The sequence below is a fragment of the Saccopteryx leptura genome, chromosome 6, assembly GCF_036850995.1.
Source record: "Saccopteryx leptura isolate mSacLep1 chromosome 6, mSacLep1_pri_phased_curated, whole genome shotgun sequence".
In the NCBI taxonomy this organism is placed as follows: domain Eukaryota; kingdom Metazoa; phylum Chordata; class Mammalia; order Chiroptera; family Emballonuridae; genus Saccopteryx; species Saccopteryx leptura.
In genome coordinates this window covers 54894622-54914270 of record NC_089508.1, presented here as the reverse complement: position 1 = coordinate 54914270, position 19649 = coordinate 54894622, and the positions used below count along the sequence as shown (strand labels likewise).

The 19649-nt window shown below is 40.1% G+C and overlaps 1 protein-coding gene across 4 annotated transcripts in view; it reads right to left on the bottom strand.

Annotated features, from left to right (window-relative positions):
* Positions 1-19649, bottom strand: part of CSNK1G1 (casein kinase 1 gamma 1) — a 505634-nt gene that overhangs the window by 63608 nt on the left and 422377 nt on the right. The window lies entirely within an intron of this gene.

The window sequence follows — 19649 nt, the reverse complement described above, 5'->3', positions numbered from 1 at the left end:
AAGGATGCCCCAAAATACACTATCATAATAGGTTCAAAAGATGGCTTGCTGAGCTCAAAGGCCAGGCTAACAGACCCTGTTGCATTAGCTGTTCATTTGCATTTCCTATGCTTACTGCCAAAGCCACATATGGAGCTATTTGCAAATGTTGCCCCAAGGACAAATCAAACTGAAGGAATGAGGTCACAGAGGGTTCAGTCTGGCCCTTTTCTCACAGGGAGGCTCTGTAGTTTCCTGTTTTCTATTAACTGGAGCAAAGTCAACCGACAGGCCAGACTAGTTACTGATAAGTAATTATGAAAGGAAAAGAAAAAAAAATACAAGACTGGGCTTTCCCCAGATTTGAAATTTATAGCTATAAGAAGCCAAAAGTCTAGTCTGACCAGGCAGTGGCGCAGTGGATAGAGCATCAGACTATGATGCGGAGGACCTGGGTTCGAGACCCTGAGGTCGCCAGCTTGAGCGCAGGCTCATCGGGTTTGAGCAAGGCTCAGCAGCTTGAGACCAAGGTCGCTGGCTCGAGCAAGGGGTCACTCGGTTTGCTGTAGCCCCCCCACCCCCGGTCAAGGCACATATGAGAAATCAATCAATGGACAACTAAGGAACCTCAACGAAGAATTGATGTTTCTCATCTGTCTCCCTTCCTGTCTGTCTGTCCCTATCTGTCCCTCTCTCTGACTCTCTGTCTCTGCCACAAAAAAAAAAAAGCCAAAATCTAGACTTTCTTACTTAAATGGCAACTTGTGAATAAATTTCCTCCTTAAAGTGTATTGTAAATATAAAGTATTAAGTAAATTATGTGTTAACACCATGTGCACAGTGATTATGAATGACGGTTCAGAACATTTTAAAAATCTGGTCTCATAGAACAGAAATACTTCCGTGTCACACAGTTATGTATACCGTGGTCTATAGTTGTATATGCTCCATATTACTGCTTGTTTTCTTTTTTTTGTGGCAGAGACAGATAGAGTCAAAGAGAGGGACAGATAGGGACAGACAATAGGAAGGGAGAGAGATGAGAAATATCAATTCTTTGTTGCAGTTCCTTAGTTGTTCATTGATTGATTTCTCATATATGCCTTGACCAACGGAGCTACAGCAGACTGAATGACCCCTTGCTTGAGCCAGCGACCTTGGGCTCAAGATGGTGAGCCTTGCTCAAACCCGAAGAGCCCGTGATCAAGCTGACGACCTCGGGGTCTCAAACATGGGTCCTCCGCATCCCAGTCCGATGCGCTATCCACTGCGCCACTGCTTGGTTAAGCTACTGCTTGTTTTTGCCTACAAGTTTTTTAGACAACAAAATTCTCTCCTTCTTCCTGTTGTGTTTTATTTTTTTCAGGCAGAAGTGATTATATCTGCTATGATCTGAATGTTTGTGTCCCACACCTCACAATTAATGTTGAAACCTAATGATTAAGTGATTAGATCATGAGGACAAAGCCCTCACGAATGAGATTAGTGCTTTTAAGAAAGAGACCCTGCCCAGAGCTTTCACAGGGTAAGGACACCACAGGTAGTCAGCAGTCTGCAAACCAGAAGAGGGTCTTCACCAGGACCTTACTAACCATGCTGGCATCCTGATCCCGGAGTTCCAGTGCTGGAACTGTGAGAAATAAATTTCTGTGTTTATAGGCCATCCAGCATGTGTGGTATTTTGATATAACAGCCCAAATGGACTAAGACAATATCTACTACTTAAAACTTTAGTCTATTGTGCTCATCATTCTCTCCAGGATAGGTCTTGTACATCTGGAGTTAGTTTGATTTATCGCTATGGTATGTCTTACTATTTCATGTGCTGCATCAGTTTATCTTGTTCCATCTAAATACTAAATAATTTGAGTATTTTAATAAGCTCATTTGTAGCTCAAGTCATCTTATATAGAATATTCTGCTCCTGCTAATTCCATAAATATCCACTGAATTGTCCTTGTGGTTGTTTTTATCTTCAAAAGGAAACAGAATTTAATCTGAAATGTCTTTTCCTCTTGTTGTTTTGAAGAACTCAATCTTCAGTTTATTTAAAATATATAAAGCCTAACAGCTGTTCACAATGAGTTCTGCTGAGAAGTCCAAAGCAGAACACTATCATAGAGATTTATTGCTTTTATTGATCAGACACATGGTTGTTTGGGATCTTTTAAACTTATATTTTAAATAATAGTTTATGATGTCACTAAAATTTGGTTTTCCTAATGTAAGTAGTATTATATTCTTCAAAACAGGTTATAGCACATCTGTTGGTTGCCTGCCCAATATCCACTCTCTTCTTTTTTCTTAATAACAGAACTTCAATAATAGCAACCTTCCCAGTTATAACTTTCCAGCCTCCCTTGATGACAGAAACAACCAGTGAGGTGGAAGCAGAAACTGTTAAATAAGGTGGTTCTAGAAAAGCTCTTTCAAGGGAGATGACTCAAGTTGAAGTTATGACTCGTTGATGGCTGAAGCTCCAGAAGCCATCTAGAGCTACCAGACACTGAGGATATAAGTTAGTGCCAAGAATGAATGGAGCAAAAAAAGAGAAGAATCTGGGTCCCTAGTGGCTGTGAAGTAACCATACCAATGCTAGACTTCCCTTCCCTCTGGATTTTTTTTACTTAAAACATTTTTAATTAAATTTATTGGGGTGACACTGGTTAAAAAAATTATACAGGTTTCAGTTGTGCAATTCTATAAAACATCATTCATACATTGAATTGAGGCGTTAATTACTTTTGAAAACAGAAGTAAGACATTGAAGACCTCTGGGTCAGCTTCCTTATACATTCCTTATATATATACTTATATACATTACTTCAATTAACACTCACAACAACCATAAATAGCAAGAATGTTTTTCTCATTGTAGAGATGAGAAAAACGACTCTGGGATGTTAAGTAATTTTCCCTAGACCTTCTGGATTCAAAACCCAGCCTACTGCCAAAACCTGTGCTTTCTCACTCACCTGCACAGCCCGTAGCTCTGCTCCAGGGTTCACTTGCCTATCCCTTTTGTTATTTTTCTTTGTACATGACAGGTTTATCTGCAAGTTGCATAATATAGACTCCATGGGAGAGTGGTAGTAAACTCATGGGAAAAGGGATCAAGAGAAAAAATAAAATTTTCTGAGTCCCTACCCACTCTATAGCAGGCTGGTATGTTAGCTTCCTCCTACAAGGCTCATTATTTATACTTTTTTAGTTTTTTTAATTTATTCATTGACAAGAGAGAGAGAGAAATATCAATTTGTTGTTTCACTTATTTATACATTCATTAGTTGATTCTTGTGTGTGCCCTGACTGGGGACTGAACCTGCATCCTTGGCATATTGGATGATGCTCTAGTTCTAACTGAGCAACCCAGCAGGGCTCCCTCTGGACTTACCATTTTTAAAATTTATTGATAGGTTTTGGGGGAGGAGAGAGAAACACTGACCAGTTTCTGTTTGTGGCCTGACTGGGGATTATACCTGCAACCTTTGCGCCTCAGAACAATGCTCACCAATTGAGCTATATCCCTCCAGGGCCGGATTTTGTTTATCCTAAAGAAAAGTCAATCTCTACACCTTGACCGGAACTACTGTTGACTGAATGTTTTAAAGCCAAATTTATTCATAATTAATCAACATATTATTCCTATAGTTGGTTAAACTGCATTATGTAGGTACAATATCCTTCTGAAGGACAAGCTAAAAGTCAGGCCTGTTAGAAATGTAACACTGGCATAATTTCCCAGACTTGCTGCCAATGCATAAGGATCAGTTTAAATGAAAATGATCATCTTGTTCCCGACAATCTTTAGTACCAAATCTAGGCATCTCCTAATCAGAAATTTCCATGTTTACAAAGAAGTCACAAAACCATCCTTGTGCTGGCTATAATTTCTAACTAGGAATTCTATCACTCATGACTCCTGCCTAGTAACTTCAAAGATGTGAGAAGTTCCTGATGGCTTCATTATTGTTCCTTTTATTAAAAATCCTGAGACTTCACAATACCTTGGAAAGCTTTGGGCTGTTCAAAACAACTTCTAGATTACTGAGTGACTTTAAAGCTTTTCACAAAGATGAATTAGGTCCAAGATGCTAGTGTAGAAAGAGCTCAAGTCAGAGTCTTGGATCTCATATTTGGTTCTGCTGCAAACTGTGTAAAGAGAAGAGGCTTAAATGATTCCCTTTTAAGCCCAAAATTCTGACTATAGCTAGGATTGCCCTCTGAGTTCCTCTTTGTCAAGCATAAAGCCATATGAATGAAAGCTGCTTCCATGTGATATAAAATATGTGTGGTAGAAATTCAACTATAAACCGGTAGTAGTACTCAACTAGAAGTGTGTCTATTAGAAACATCTCTAAAAACTTTAAAAAACAGATGTAGTGACTTCATTTCTAGCCTACTAAAACAGAATTTTTCTTTCTTTTTTTTGTGTGACAGAGACAACAGACACGAAAGACAGGAAGGAAGATAAAAAGCATCAATTCTTCATTGCGGCACCTTAGTTGTTCATTGATTGCTTTCTCATAAGTGCCTTGACTTGGGGGCTGCAGCAGAGTGAGTAACCTCTTGCTCAGGCCAGCAACCTTGGGCATCAAGCCAGTGACAATGAGGTCATTCATGCCTATGATCCCATGCTCAAGCCAGCAACCCTGTACTCAACCCCTACACTCAAGCCGATGAGCCCGCACTCAAGCTGGCAACCTCAGAGTTTCGAACCTGGGTCCTCTGCGACCCAATCTGAAGCTCTAACCACTGCACCACTGCCTGCTCAGGCTAAAACAGAATTTTTAGTAGTGGATGGAAGCACAGCTCCACAAGTGATTCTTTTTTTTTTTTTTTTTGTATTTTTCTGAAGCTGGAAACGGGGAGAGACAGTCAGACAGACTCCCGCATGCGCCCGACCGGGATCCACCCGGCACGCCCACCAGGGGCAACGCTCTGCCCACCAGGGGGCGATGCTCTGCCCCTCCGGGGCGTCGCTCTGCCGCGACCAGAGCCACTCTAGTGCCTGGGGCAGAGGCCAAGGAGCCATCCCCAGCGCCCGGGCCATCTTTGCTCCAATGGAGCCTTGGCTGTGGGAGGGGAAGAGAGAGACAGAGAGGAAGGAGAGGGTGGGGGTGGAGAAGCAAATGGGCGCTTCTCCTATGTACCCTGGCCGGGAATCGAACCCGGGTCCCCCGCACGCCAGGCCGACGCTCTACCGCTGAACCAACCGGCCAGGGCCCACAAGTGATTCTTGAAGTATAACTTCAGCTGGCAAACTCTGTATTAGAGGGTAAGAATAAAGGGCATTGTTCCGTTTTCTAATTAATGTATACTGCTCACAAATATTAGGGGATATTTCAAAATGAATATGAGGCAATAAAATATCCCCTAATTTTTGTGAGCAGTGTATTATGAGGACTCAGCACTGACAGATCAATCTCTTTCAGAGGTTTTTTCCCATCAAAACAATTAGACTCGCCTGACCAGGCAGTGGCGCAGTGGATAGAGCATCGGACTGAGATGCAGAAGACCCAGGTTCGAGACCCCGAGGTCGCCAGCTTGAATGCGGGCTTATCTGGTTTGAGCAAAAGCCCACCAGCTTGAACCCAAGGTCGCTGGCTCCAGCAAGGGGTTACTCGGTCTGCTGAAGGCCCACGGTCAAGGCATATATGAGAAAGCAATCAATGAACAACTAGGTGTTGCAATGCGCAATGAAAAACTAATGATTGATGCTTCTCATCTCTCTTCATTCCTGTCTGTCTGTCCCTGTCTATCCCTCTCTCTGATTCACTCTGTCTCTGTAAAAACAAGCAAACAAACAAACAAACAATTAGACTCAATACCTTTTGAAGGGAATCACTTTAAGACTATTTAAAACTCCTTTAGAGTTTCTTAGATATTACAGAAAATGTGCTGCTGAGTATAAAAGTCTCTTTGGGAGATGTAGCTATAATTTATTAGAACTACTTGTACAGAAAGACGCCCACGCAAGTTCCAGTCTGTGCCTAGTTCCTTGCATGGCTGTCCATAAAGTGGCCAGTGCTGGTGGTGAAATACAGGTACAGGCCCACTAAGGAAGTCTGTCTCTTTGGTCAGAGATTACCACATAGTTATTACCACATACTTATTACCTGGGCTGCATTTAAATGAGAAATCTTATATTTTATACTTTATTCTTCTTTTGCAGAGCCATCGCTAATCTACTGTTTACGAAAATTTTAATTAATTAACATTATGTTGCAAAGTCCTTTAATAAGATTGGGTATGGTCCAAAACCAGGCAGAGACAACACAAAGAAAGAAAATTATAGGCTAATGTCCTTGATGAATATAGATGCTAAAATCCTCAACAAAATATTAGAACACCGGATCCAGCAATATATGTAAAAATCGTACACCATGATCAAATGGAATTTATTCTGAGGAGGCAAAGCTGGTACAATATTCACAAATCAATCAATGTGATTCATCACATAAACAAAAGGAAGGACAAAAATCACATGATAATTTCAACAGATGCAGAAAAAGCATTTGATAAAATCCAGCACCCATTCATGATCAAAACTCTCAGCAAAGTGGGAATACAGGGAACATACCTCAACATGATAAAGGCCATCTATGACAAGCCCACAGCCAACATCATACTCAATGGGCAAAAATTAAAAGCAATCCCCTTAAGATTAGGAACAAGGCAGGGGTGTCCCCTTTCACCACTCTTATTCAACATAGTTCTGGAAGTCCTAGCCATAGCAATCAGATATAAGAAGAAGAAATAAAAGGCATCCAAATTGGAAAAGAAGAAGTAAAACTATCATTATTTGCAGATGATATGATATTGTATTTAGAAAATCCTAAAGTCTCAGTCAAAAAACTACTGGACCAGATAAATGAATTCAGCAAGGTGGCAGGATATAAAATTAATACTCAGAAATCAGAGGCATTTTTAAACACCAACAATGAACTGTCAGAAAGAGAAATTAAGGAAACAATTCCCTTCACTATTGCAACCAAAAAAATAAAGTGCCTAGGAGTACATTTAACCAAGGAGATTAAAGACTTGTATTTGGAAAATTATAAAACATTGATAAAAGAAATCAAGGAAGATACAAACAAGTGGAAGCATATACCATGCTCTGGTTAGGAAGAATAAACATCACTAAAATGTCTATATTACCCAAAGCTATTTATAAATTCAATGCAATACCAATTAAAATACCAATGACATACTTCAAAGATATAGAACACATATTCCAAAAATTTATATGGAACCAAAAGAGAACACGAATAGCTTCAGAAATCTTGAAAAGGAAGAATAAAGCAGGAGGTATTACACTTCCTGATATCAAGCTATACTACATCGCCCCTGCACTCAAAACAGCCCGGTACTGGCATAAGAACAGGCATATAGATCAATGGAACAGAACAGAGAACCCAGAAATAAACCCACAACTTAATGGGCAACTGATATTTGACAAAGGAGGTAAGAGCATACAATGGAGTAAAGACAGCCTCTTTAACAAATGGTGTTGGGAAAATTGGACATCTACCTGCAAAAAAATGAAACTAGACCACCAACTTACACCATTCACAAAAATAAACTCAAAATAGATAAAAGTCTTAAATGTAAGCTATAAAACCATAAGCATCTTAGAAGAAAACATAGGCAGTAAGCTCTCCGACATCTCTCACAGCGATATATTTGCTGATGTATCTCCATGGGCAAGTGAAATAAAAGACAGGATAAACAAATGGGATTATATCAAACTAAAAAGTTTTTGCACAGCTAAAGACAATAAAAACAGAATAAAAAGACAAACTACACAATGGGAGAACATATTCGACAATACGTCTGATAAGGGATTAATAACCAAAATTTATAAAGAACTTGTAAAACTGAACACCAGAAAGACAAACAATCCAATCAAAAATGGGCAAAAGAAATGAATAGACACTTCACCAAAGAGGACATACAGATGGCCAATAGGCATATGAAAAAATGCTCAACATCACTAATCATTAGAGAAATGCCAATTAAAACCACAATGAGGTATCACCTCACACCAGCCAGAATGGCGCTTATCAACAAAACAACACAGAATAAGTGCTGGCGAGGATGTGGAGAAAAGGGAACCCTCCTGCACTGCTGGTGGGAATGTAGACTGGTGCAAACACTGTGGAAAACACTATGGAGATTCCTCAAAAAATTAAAAATCGAACTGCTTTTTGATCCAGCTATCCCACTTTTAGCAATATACCTTAAGAACGCCATTAGCACTGTTCCAAAAGAAAAAATGCACCCCCATGTTTATGGCAGCATTGTTCACAATAGCGAAGATCTGGAAACAGCCCAAGTGTCCGTCAGTGGACGAGTGGATTAAAAAACTTTGATACATATATACCAGTGGTCCCCAACCTTTTCTGGGCCATGGACCGGCTTAATGTCAGAAAATATTTTCACGGACTGGCCTTTAGGTGGGACGGATAAGTGCACAAAATAAAATTATGCGACCGGTGTAAAAACTGTGGTATTCTTAAGTATAATTATCGAACTTACGAGACAAGCATCATGAGTGAGCCTTAGACGGAAGTAACAGAGAGAATCTGGTTATTTTTTAAAAATAAAACATCGTTCAAACTTAAATATAAATAAAACGAAAATAATGTAAGTTATTTATTCTTTCTCTGTGGACCGGTACCAAATGGCCCATAAACCGGTACCGGTCCGTGGCCCAGGGTTGGGGACCACTGATATATACTATGGAATACTAATCAGCCATAAGAAATGATGACATCGGATCATTTACAACAACACGGATGGACCTTGATAACATTATACTGAGTAAAATAAGTAAATCAGAAAAACTAAGAACTATATGATTCCATACACAGATAGGACATAAAAATGAGACTCTGAGACATGGACAAGAGTGAGGTGGTTACGGGGGGTGGGGGTGGGGGAGGAGAGGGAGGGGATAGGGGGAGGAGAGGGACCCAAAGAAAACCAGTTAGAAGGTGACGGAAGACAATTTGACTTTGGGTGAGGGGTTGCAACATAATCAAATGTCAAAATAACCTGCAGATGTTTTTTCTGAACATATGCACCCTGATTTATCAATGTCACCCCATTAAAATAAAATAAAAAATGATTGGGTATGAAGGCAAAGCCTTAAATGCAACACAAATTACAGTATACATGTGGTAAACAAGGTTCTTCCTGCAAATAATTATGAGGTAATAAAACTGAAGGGAAAGAGGTAGACAAGGTAGATACGCATTAAATTCTTCAACCCATGTTATTTCAGAAACCAAATTATATTATTATTATTATTATTATTATTATTATTTTTACAGAGACAGAGAGTCAGAGAGAGGGATAGATAGGGACAGACAGACAGAAACAGGGAGAGATGAGAAGCATCAATCATCAGTTTTTCGTTGCGACACCTTAGTTGTTCATTGACTGCTTTCTCATATGTGTCTTGACCACGAGCCTTCAGCAGACCAAATAACCCCTTGCTCAAGCCAGTGACCTTGGATCCAAGCTGGTGAGCTTTGCTCAAACCAGATAAGCCCACACTCAAGCTGGCGACCTCGGAGCCTCGAACCTGGGTCCTCTGCATCCTAGTCCAACACTTGATCCACTGTGCCGCTGCCCAGTCAGGCCAAATTACTTTTATAATCTTTCATCTGTTCTAGAAATAAAACACTAATAAAGTCCCGCTTCTAAATTAAAAAAGCAAATTCTGAATTTCCTCTTCTAAAGGATTTACAATAGATTTTGCTGTACTTCCTTTAACAAGAGGTTAAATTTCTTACAAACCCAAACTGCAAGGTTATATATACAATGCCCATGTTATCTTGTATATTTTCACACGGTACTAGTAAACAGTTTTTCCATCCATCAGTAACATATCCTTATATGTGTGGACATATGGGTCACACATATAAAACAGGAAATGAGGTATACAACACTACAGCTAATTTTCAGTCTGTCATAAATTTAAATTGGGTTAAACATACCAAATCAAGGATAATGGCTTATCATTCAAGCTGTTAACTAAAAAGATTCCATAATGCATTATGAACAGTAACTACTCTAAGTAGAGACATTTTTAAATGCACATCAGGCTGAGAATTGAAACAGAACTACCTTGAAGCTTTTGATAATTTGATCACATTACTGCCTAACAATTAGCCTTTCATCTTTTTGAAAAACTAAATTATCTAGCTATGAAGCAATTTCCAAGTCCCATACCTACATTAATATCTGGATGTAAAAAAAATAACTTCTATATTAATATTCTATGAAAAAATAAGTATATGTTGAAAATAACTGTCTTCTAAAGTCAGCGCTGGAGAAACCTTTAAGGGCATAATGATCTTAGCAATTCCTTTCCTTTGTTTTGTTTATAGTTTATTTTTTAATTAATTAATTAATTTATTCATTTATGGAGGGGGGAGCAGGAAGCATTAACTCCCATATGTGCCTTGACCAGGCAGGCCCAGGGTTTTGAATCGGCAATCTCAGCGTTCCAGGTCAATGCTTTACCCACTATGACAGCACAGGTCAGGCACTATTTTTTAATTTTTAAAGAAAATAGGATAGGCCTGACCTGTGGTAGTGCAGTGGATAAAAAAAATGTCTACCTGGAATGCTGAGGTCGCCGGTTCGAAACTCTGGGTTAGCCTAGTCAAGGCACATATGGGAGTTGATGCTTCCTGCTCCCCCCCCCTAAAATGAATAAATTTAAAAAATTTAAAAAAAAAAAAAAAAGGAAAAAGGGTATTTTTTTCTCCAAAATTAAACTATCCTTGGTCCCATCAGTGGTAGTGGCTTCTATATAGTACAACTACTAAATGTTCTTTAGTGTTTGAGAGTCAAGGAATTACTAATACATGGAGAATTATCATCAATAATATTAAACAAACCCACTTCACAAGAAAGCAGAAAAAACAAGCAGATAAACACAGGAAGAAGTGAAAGGGGAAAATGAAAGCATAGCCTTTAAAACTCAGGAAGTAACTCTATAAAAACAATGCATTATTACAAAGATCTGAGACAATACATGTGTTCTCTTTTAAGAACAGAATCCTTCTCATTTTTCTGACTCTGAAAAATGCCTCTTTACAATATGAAGCAGTTCAACATATGAATCTACTAAGAATGCTGGCTTAATAAAAAGAACAGCTAGATCTAGAATTAAGGGATCGGGATTACTTTTTGTGTTCTATAATAAAAAATATTTTTCAATCGTTTTGTTAATAGCCCTCTTGGAAGCTAGAATATCGCTAGACATATGCTGCTAACATGAGCTCAAATGTGTATGGGGGGAGGGGAAAAGGTGAGGAAAGGCAAGAGCAGTGAGCCACAGAAATAGAGCTTTTACCATTTCTCTGTCACACACACACAATTACAAGGGCCTTGAACCTCAAAGCAGGTTCAAAGTTTTCTTTATCCAGGAGTCAGGAAAGAAAGCCCACTATAGGCAGATGGATTCCTTCTGTGGTAGACAGCATCTAAGATAAAAAACCATTTAAAAATTATTTTGTGTTTTGGGGTTGGAAATTCTTTCTCTTTCCAAAAAGACCAATTCAGCTCAGAACTGGTAAATTTAAGAGTTAAAAACCCAGTCTCTGAAAACTTTACACTTTCCTTAGCATTGCAGTTCCTGTGACTTAAGGTATGAAGACAGAATTTTAAAAGCTAAGAAGAGATAGCTAATTCTTCTTCGTGTGTGTGTGTGTGTGTGTGTGTGTGTGTGAGAGAGAGAGAGAGAGAGAGAGAGAGAGAGAGAGAGCGCCACAGAGGGAGAGACAGGAAGAGAGAGAGAGATGAGAAGCATCAATTCTTCGTTGTGGCACCTTAGTTCTTCATTGACTGCTTTCTCATATGTCCTTGGGGAGGGAGCTCAACAACAGACTGAGTGACCTCTTTCTTGCTCAAGCCAGCGACCTTGGGTTCAAGCTGGGGAGCTGTACTCAAACCAGATGAGCCCTCACTCAAGTTGGTGACCTTGGGGTTTCAAACCTGGGTCCTCTGCATCCTAGTCTGACTCTCTATGCACTGCGCCACCGCCTGGTCAAATGAGATGCCAAATTCTTTTTTTTTTTTGGTATTTTTCTGAAGTGAGAACTGGGGAGGCAGAAAGACAGACTGCCGCATGCGCCCGACCAGGATCCACCTGGCAAGCCCACCAGGGGGTGATGCTCTGCCCATCTGGGGCGCTGCTCCGTTGCAACTGAAGCCATTTTAGTACCTGAGGCGGAGGCCATGGAACCATCCTCAGTGCCTGAGTTAACTTTTGTGCTCCAATGGAGCCATGGCTGCAGGAGGGGAAAAGAGATAGAGAGAAAGGAGAGGGGGAGGGGTCGAGAAGCAGATGGGTGCTTCTCCTGTGTGCCCTGGCCAGGAATCGAACCTGGGACTTCCACACCAGGCCAATGCTCTACCACTGAGCCAACTGGCTAGGGCAAGATGCCGAATTCTTAACACACATCTGAACAATAACTTGACCAAAAGTCAGGAAAGTTCTAGCAAGCATTTAGAAGGAATCAGAAGAAAAAGAAAGAAGTTACTCCAAAGTACTATGCACCCCTTACTGACTATCCTACTCCACTCTCATTACACATTCTTTGTCCATGTGGCTATCTTCCCTACTACCAGAAGGTTGTTTGAAGGCAGTGACTACTAAGTGTTAATTATGCTTGTATGTCAGTGGACCAGCCTAGCACTGATCAAGCATATGATAGATAAGGGTAGAAAAAGCACTAAGTAAATAAATAAATAAATACAGGTCAATGAAACACCACTTGAGTTTTCTATTTGGACTGCACAATGCTTGCCTCAAAATGGTAAAATACACATATATACAGGACAAAACAAATTAATTAGATTTTTAATGTGCATGGAATTGCTAACACAATTGATATTTCCGAGTAGTTCTTGTTTGAATTCCTTGGGATGATTAATTCAGAGTTGTAGTTCTACACTGACTTTCTTCTGTGTATCTCCTTCAATGATGGTTGTATATGACAAGTGCAGTTTTATCTTGCTGTTCCCACATGTAGGTGAAATACGTAGAATAATTCATTTTAATTAACAACAGCAAAAGCTACACAAAAACAAATATTTGTTCCCTCAGCAAAAAACTACCTGCTCATCTGAATAGATTAAATGACCAACAAAATTAGCCCCTGTCTAATGCGCAAAGGCAGTCTGATGGCATCTCCATACCCTTTTCATCTTCCACTTCATTCAGAGATAAATTCTTTATTTTGGTCCTGACTAACTTAGAATTATGTGAGTTTTTTTCCTTTACATAAATAGCCCTTTTCTCACTTAAATCTCACAGTCATCTGGTGAAGAAGACCAGGAAAATACTAAATCCATTTCACACAGGAGATAGGGCCTGTGAGAGATGCTGTGTGACCTTTCCTGGGTAAAAGGGTTACTCAAGGAAATATAATCAGACTCTCAACTTCAGATTCACTGCTCTCTTCATTACACTGAGCTGTCTACATCTTCTGACTGTTGTTCCCTTTCATGCTCCCTTCCCCACCTCTTCCAAAACATGTGCCTTTTTGGTTAACATTTACTTTTTCGAGCAATTCTCTTTGTCACTCTTCTAAAATATAAATCCCCTGCCCATGCTACACAGGCAGCTGAATCTGTCCTATCCACTCCTTGGTTCCCATTATTTATATGTCAGCTCCACGAATACTATCTTTTCATCTTTCCTATAATATGTCCATCTCTCTATATAGTTCTTGAACTCTGTCAATTCCAGACCCTGGTCCAGAACAAGACCCACCTGAATTATTACTTTTTTAAAGTATGAAAGTGATATATATGCATTTCAAATAAACATAACAGCAAACCAAAAGCAGTATAGAAATATAAGAAAAGTATTCACATCTGTAACAGATAATACACACATGCACAATTAAGAATAGTTTTCTGTAATTTTATTTTTTTTTAGAGAGAGGGGAAAGGAGAGAGTAACATCAATTTGTTGTTACAACAGGTCAGGCTACCTCATTCATTTTAATAGCTACGTAATATCCTACCCTATAATGAATCATATGTTTGTTTTCCTGTACTGATAGACAGATTGTCTCTAAACATCAGTTATTAGAAATAGACATTATAGTGAAAAACTATTGCTTCTGCTTGGCCTGCATTCTTTTCTTTCTTCTTCTGATAACACTACCTTACTCTTCCAGTGGAAAAGCACCATTTCCTCAATGCTGTCACCCCAAGGATATAATTCAAGCCAGGTTAATCAGAGTACTCTATCCCCCTACCCTAGGAAACTGGGTCAAGAATCGATGCTTGAGCTATGTCAGTACAATGACAGTAAACTCTAGGACTTCTGTGGAACTAGAGAGGAGCAGCGATCTCCTCCCAGCACCTCTGTGACTGCTAAACTGGAAGGAGCTGCCAGGGACTACTATGTGAAAATAGGTGGGCTACCAATCTGAGAATGAAAATAACACTTTGAGAAAGGAAATCTGTGAGCAACAGAGAGACCGAAAAATACACCACCTCACCTGAGGACCAAGGAGAGTGTTGGTCCTGAATCTGGCTGGCCTGAGTTGAGACTATTGCTGGACTTCTCAGTCCTATGAGCCAAGAAATTCTTCACCCACCCACCCGCTCTCTCTTAAGTGAGCTTGAACTATCACTTGAAAATGATAGTGTTTAGACAAATGTACATATAATACGGCAAAGAATCCTGTGCCCACATTTCTGGACAAATGTGCAAATGTATCTGACCAGGCAAACCTAGGGTTTTGAACCAGCGACCTCAGCGTTCCAGGTTGACACTTTATCCACTGCACCACCACAGGTCAGGCAAGGGGCATGCATATTTAACTTTTTAGTATATATTGCTAAATTGTCACAGTTCTAAATCCTCTTTGGTCCTTGGTCTGTCTCAAGTCCTAGACCTATTTCTTTCTCTCTCTCTTTTTTTTAAAGAACTCCTTCTATTTATTTTAATGATTATGTTATTGATTTTAGAGGAGGAAAGAAGAGAGCAGGAGAGACAGGAACGTCTGTTTCTGTATGTGTTCTGACTGGGGATCGACCTGGCAGCCTCCACACTTCAGGATGATGTTCTAACCACCCGAGCTGTTCGACCAGGGCCCTAGACCTATTTCCAACAGTTAGTACTATAGTCTTATTTCATTTTCAAAAAATTTATTTATTGACTTTGGAGTTGGGGGGGAGAACATCGATTTGTCGTTCCACTTATTTACACATTCATTGGTTGAATCTTGTATGTGCCCTACCTGGGGATCAAACCCACAAACTTGGTGTAACAGGTCAATGCTATAACCAACTGAGCTACCCGGTCAGGGCCGATAGTCCTATTTCTAAAGTATCCAGGCCCACAGAGTATTTTAAAATGCTCAAAACCTGCCATAACCCGCCCTGGCCGGTTGGCTCAGCGGTAGAGCGTCGGCCTAGCGTGCGGAGGACCCGGGTTCGATTCCCGGCCAGGGCACACAGGAGAACCGCCCATTTGCTTCTCCACCCCTCTGCTGCGCTTTCCTCTCTGTCTCTCTCTTCCCCTCCTGCAGCCGAGGCTCCACTGGAGCAAAGATGGCCCGGGCGCTGAGGATGGCTCTGTGGCCTCTGCCTCAGGCGCTAGAGTGGCTCTGGTCGCAACATGGCGACGCCCAGGATGGGCAGAGCATCACCCCCTGGTGGGCGTGCCAGGTGGATCCCGGTCGGGCGCATGCGGGAGTCTGTCTGACTGTCTCTCCCTGTTTCCAGCTTCAGAAAAATGCAAAAAAAAACCAACCCTGCCATAACCCATTATTTCCAAAGCCCCAGCACAAAGTTATCTCCTAGCTTTTTATCCAAATTATCATTGATATTTCAAAGTCAGGAGAACCCTTCCTATCCCATTATTTGTTCAATGCTACAATTAGAAAATTTCACTCAAAGAATACTCTATCACAAAAGTTTTTGGCCATAAACTGTTCCACACTTTTTATATAGATTCTCCCATTTAAGACTAACAAGTACCTATAGGTATTGATCTGAAGTGACTGGCTCATATTATACAGTGAGTGGTACAGCTAAGATCTAAAACCCCAACTTTTGCATCCAAGTCTCAGGCTTTTTTTTTCTATATCACATGTACCTATCTATCTGTATCCTATATTCAAGGACATCTAGAGTGACAGCAAGCACTTTTGAGCCACATTACTTGGATAAGATTAAGTGATTTTGTAAAGATCCCATAAAACATGGTCTATAACATGAACTTAACAGACCATCCAACATATTGATAATGTTGACAAATTATGAATTCAAAAAATAAAGAGTGATATTATATTTCCCTTATGAAAGCACAGGTAAGAGTACATCAGGAGTGCATTAGTGCTATTTTTCTAATACAACTCCCAAGAAGTCAATTGTGTCAAATGATGCCTAATAAATTAATCATTTAGGAATTCAGAAGGCAACTTGGCATATGCTTAAATTAATAGAGAAAGTATAAAAAGCAGATAAGCATGTTTTCATTAACTTTGGGTCCATTTAACAAATTGTTCCCAGAAGTGTCCTGAGAAAAACAAAATCAAACCCACTAAGGCAGAGTTTAATCATAGCACAGAAGCAGAATGCCCCCTATTATCAAACTATCTTAATATTGTAATGTCCTTCCTTAATCATGAAAATAGCCCTTGGAGAATAAAGTACCAAGTGTCCCCCTCATTTTCTGAATAGGAAAAGTAGAGGTTAAGTGACTTGCCACAGAACAACCTCCAGTCAATGGAGCAGTTGCTAGATAGCCTGTCCTATTGTGTGTTTTTTTCATTTGAGTTTTCACCCAAATCTCTCTCCAGTCAGAATAGATGTGACCTGATAAAACATTCAAGATGACCTTAAGTAATTCTGATCACTTGAGGAGGCATGAAGACTTGCAAGGAAGCAAAATGAATTCATTTATCTTCCTCATTTTCAGTTAATTTGAGAAATAAGTGCTGCAATGTCTCTGCTTCCCAGTTTCAAATTCAATTAAGTTCAAAGTGTCTGGTGGTCAGTTTCTCCATTCATCAAACATCACAAGTGAGAATAGGATGCTATGGTAACAGTAAAGAGGGGAATCTAACTTTGACTAAAGGAGCTGCAGAAAGCTTCCCAGAACAGGGACCATGGCTGACTCTTGAAGGATGATTAAGAACTGATTAGGCTGGAGTCGGGGTGGGGTGGAGATCTTGCAGGCTGAGGGAGCAGCAAGTATATAGAAAGCTAAATGCACAGAGGCAAAAGCAGGGTAACAGCTCTCTAAAATTGGAAAACTAAGACTATTTTGCTCTCACCTGGAGCTTCTTTCAATTCTGAACCACCGGTTGGTTAAGCAAATGTCTCTCAAAAATGTGGCAGTCATTAATAAAGTTGAAAAGGCAAAGATATCTGAGTAAATAAAAAGATCAAAAGAATAAAGAGGAAAAATAAGGATTTGTCCGAGTATTATATACCCACATTGCCTTAGTATCAATACATCTTCAATAATAGTTTCACAGGAAGTATTTTCTTCTAAGCACACACTAGGAACACACTATTGCATTAAAGCAGGCAGCACTATCTAGCAGAAATACAAAGCAAGCCACAAATGAAAACCATAAATGTAATTTTAAATTTTCGAGAAACCACTTTTTAAAAGTAAAAGCAAACAAACAACAACAAAAACCCCAGGTGAAGTTAAGTTTAATAATATATTTTATTTAACTCATATCTAAAAAAATCACTATCTCAACATGTAATGAATTTAAAAATTATTGTGATATTTTATATCCTTTTTGAAAGGTACTAAATCTTTGAAATTCAATTTGTATTTTATACTTAAAACACATTAATATCAGCCACATTTCAGGTGCTGAATAGGCATATGTGGCTGTAGCTCAACTCTGTAAGGGGTTATGAAAGATATGTGAGGTTGTCTGAGTACAAAACTGTAGTAGAAAGAGCCTCTGTACTTGGTAATCTGTATGACCATGACCAAGAATCCTTCTCTAGCCCACAATTCTCTTCTTCCTCTAAACTATCCAGACTGCTAATTATGCTCATCTGGAGCACAGCTTGTCTCCCTTTCAGAATATAAATTTGTACTAGTGTCTATTCTTGTTTACCAGTATATCTCAGGGCTTCGCTTAAAATAGAACTACACATGCCTGACCAGGTGGTGGCGCAGTGGATAGGGTGACAGTCTGGGATGCTGAGGACCTGGGTTCGAAACCCTGAGGTTTCCAGCTTGCAAGCAGGCTCACAAACATTACCCCATGGTCTCTGGTTTGAGCCCAAAGGCTGCTGGCTTGAAGCCCAAGGTTGCTGGCTTGAGCAAGGGGTCACTGGCTTGGTTGGAGCCATACCCCCCCCCATCAAGGCACATATGAGAAAACAATCAATGAACAACAAAGGTGACGCAACTATGAATTGAAGCTTCTCATCTCTCTTCCTTCTTCTCTGTCTGTCCCTGTCTGTCCTTCCTGCCCTCAAAAAAAAAAAAAGAAGTACTTAACCCAATTGGGATGCTCAGTGAATGCCTCTTTTTTTTTTTTTTAATTATTATTATTTTTTTTTTTTACAGGGACAGAGAGAGAGTCAGAGAGAGGGATAGATAGGGACAGACAGACAGGAATGGAGAGAGATGAGAAGCATCAACCATCAGTTTTTCATTGTGACACCTTAGTTGTTCATTGATTGCTTTCTCATATGTGCCTTGACCGGGGGCCTTTAGCAGACTGAGTAACCCCTTGCTGGAGCCAGCAACCTTGGGTCCAAGCTGGTGAGCTTTCTGCTCAAGCCAGATGAGCCCGCGCTCAAGCTGGCGGCCTCAGGGTCTCGAACCTGGGTCCTCTGCATCCCAGTCCGACGCTCTATCCACTGCGCCACCGCCTGGTCAGGCTACCTCTTTAATAAGGGCATAACAGACACATACTTGTCTCTGGACCTTACCTTATTTTGTAATTGGAAGGCTTTCTTACTCTTCTATTTAAAAATGTCCAAGCAAACCATATCCCCCCCCCCTTTTTTTTGACAGAGACAGGGAGAGAGTAAGAGAGAGGGACAGATAAGGACAGACAAACATGAAGGGAGAGAGGTAAGAAGCATCAATTTTTCATTGCGGCTCCTTAGTTGTTCATTGATTGTTCTCTCATATGTTTTGACCGGGGGAGCTACAGCAGAGCGAGTTACCCCTTGCTCAAGCCAGCAACCTTGGGCTCAAGCTAGTGACCTCTAGGCTCAAGACAGTGACCTTTGGGCTCAAACCAGTGAGCCGCACTCAAGCCGGCAAGCCTGTGTTCAAGCTAGTAAACCCACATTCAAGCTGGCGACCTTGGGGTTTCGAACCTGGGTCCTATGTGTCCCAGTCCGATGCTCTATCCACTGCACCACCACCTAGTCAGGCAAACCATACCCCTTTTTGAAAGTTCAGCCTCATTCCCTATTCTGAATAATTATAAACCCTTTTCCCTTCAAAGCTTCAAATCATTTTATATTTACCTTAAAAAATATCATTCTACTGTTTTAGTTTGCATTATAGTTACTTAGATGCATCAGAGAGCTCCTTGAGAGTAGTAAAACAATACCTTACAATCAGTAAACATTAAATTCTCCTTCTCATAAGGCTTTGGTCTCCTGAGGGGCAGAGACTATCTTATTAA